General features: G+C 38.8%; 1 non-coding gene across 1 annotated transcript; it reads left to right on the forward strand.

The window, feature by feature from the left end:
- Nucleotides 1–1148: 1148 nt before the first annotated feature.
- On the forward strand, nucleotides 1149–1255 carry LOC139856530 (small nucleolar RNA R71). The gene has a single exon (XR_011762006.1). It is a non-coding gene; the product is annotated as a small nucleolar RNA R71 (small nucleolar RNA).
- Nucleotides 1256–2015: the final 760 nt, after the last annotated feature.

Here is a 2015-nt window from a genome sequence, read left to right on the forward strand (position 1 = left end):
CGGGTTGATCCTCTTTGGTTGAATCTATCGAGTTCACTTGAGCAAAACTATTATTGGGATTTGACGAACTCGCTTAGTTGTTGTTTGGATTGGTAGTGTTTCTCTCGATGGGAATAACTCTCGTTTTGTTGTGGTTGTAGTTTTGTTGGTATTGTTGGGGGTGTTGGTTGGTTCGGTTGTTATTGTAATTGTTCGGGTTGATTTGAGTGTTTGATGGCAAGGTGCCTTGTGGTCTTTGGGCAACTTGATTTGAAAGTCTTCCAACGGTGCTCTCAAGGTTTTGAAATGAGGCTTGATGGTTTAGTATTTGTTGCTTCAAGAGCTCATTCTCTTTTGTTAAAAATGCTTCGGTTGACTCTACCTTCTTAATATAATTTTGCATGATTTCCTCTAGGATCTTCGAAGGTTGGGATTGTCGAGTGTTTTGTCGAGGTTATTGATTGTAACCGTGGTTATTTTGTGGTTGACTATAACCTTGGTTGTTTTGATAATTCGAATTGGATTGGTTGTTATAAGGTTGATTGTTGTAAGGTTGTTGGTTTTGGTATTAAAAGTTGTTGTTTCGGTTTTGGTTGTAGTTGTTGTTGTTGTAACCTTGGTTTTGGTTTTGGTTTTGGTTCATAAATCTGGGTGGTGTATTGGTTTGATTGTTGAATGAGACTTGCTTTTGATTAGGATTGTAGTATCCTTGGTTCGATGTTCCACCCCGTTGATAGTTTTGATTACTCACGTAATTTACATGAGCATCCGAATTCATGGGAATGTCATCAAGATCAATATGATTGCATTGATTAATTTGAGGACAATTCTTCATGAGATGTGGGCCCTCGCATCATTGACAACCTACTTGCATTGCGTCTATTGATTGTTGTAGCTTTTTCATCTCTTTCCCATACATTTGAAATTGATTGTTCAAGCTTGCAAGCGTGACTTGCCCATTATCGCTCTCTACTTGTGCTACACTTTTCCTTGTCAAATCTCGAGGTAAAGGTGCCCATTCGTATGTATTAATCGAGATGTCTTCTAACAAAACTTCGGTCGCATTAGGTGATTTATACATAAACACTCCACCGGATGAAGAATCAAGATATTGTCTAGTCAAAGCATTAGTACCCCGGTAGAACGTGTTGATGTACTCCTTCTTAGTCAAACCGTGTGGTGGGCAAGCTCTTAGCATCTTCTTGAATCATACCCACGCATCATACAAAGTCTCATCACCCTGTTGGGTGAATCCATTGATTTCCATTCCATGTCGTTCCACCTTTGACGGTAGGAAAAAAGATTGATAAACTCATTGGTTAAATCTTGAAAAGACCTAATAGAATCGGATGGCAAACTCCTTATCCAAGCTTTTGCATCTCCTTAAAGTGTAAAGGGGAATGCCCTTAACTTAAAAGAGTCATCGGTGACATCTTTGGTTTTGTATAGATCACAAATATCGTTAAAGTGTTGGATGTGTTTGAACGGATTTTCTTCGGTTAACCCATGGAAGAACATATCTTTGATCATCGTGAAATAGTTTCCCTCAATCTTCCAATTATCGGCCCCAATTGGTGGTTTTGTAATAGCCGGAGCTATCACCGTTGGTGCCACCAATCTAGCGTTCCACATCGGCGTGTCGTTTGGATCATTTAATTGCTCTTGATTAACCGGTACTTGGTTGATTGGATTACCATCTTCATTGTGAATTGCTTGACCGTTAGGATCCATCTCTTCTAAATAAAATGACAAAACCTTAAAATTTCTCCTTAATACCCGTTCTTCTCTACGGTTGTAAACCCCGTGCACGTGTTTTTCCGGATCGGAGAATGGATGTGTGAACTCTTGATCCTTTTGGGATCTCCTTTTCATACACCAAAGGTACCTATTCATCAATCACAACACAAAAACAAGCGGTTTTCCAAACAAAAATAATATATAAAACACGAAAAGTAACTTTTGTAAGGGTAAACCCTTATAAAAGGATCGAACAAATAAAAGCTTAAACCAAATATTCTACTATGCTAACCGCTCCC

This window comes from Rutidosis leptorrhynchoides, chromosome 6, assembly GCF_046630445.1.
Source record: "Rutidosis leptorrhynchoides isolate AG116_Rl617_1_P2 chromosome 6, CSIRO_AGI_Rlap_v1, whole genome shotgun sequence".
In the NCBI taxonomy this organism is placed as follows: Eukaryota; Viridiplantae; Streptophyta; class Magnoliopsida; order Asterales; family Asteraceae; genus Rutidosis; species Rutidosis leptorrhynchoides.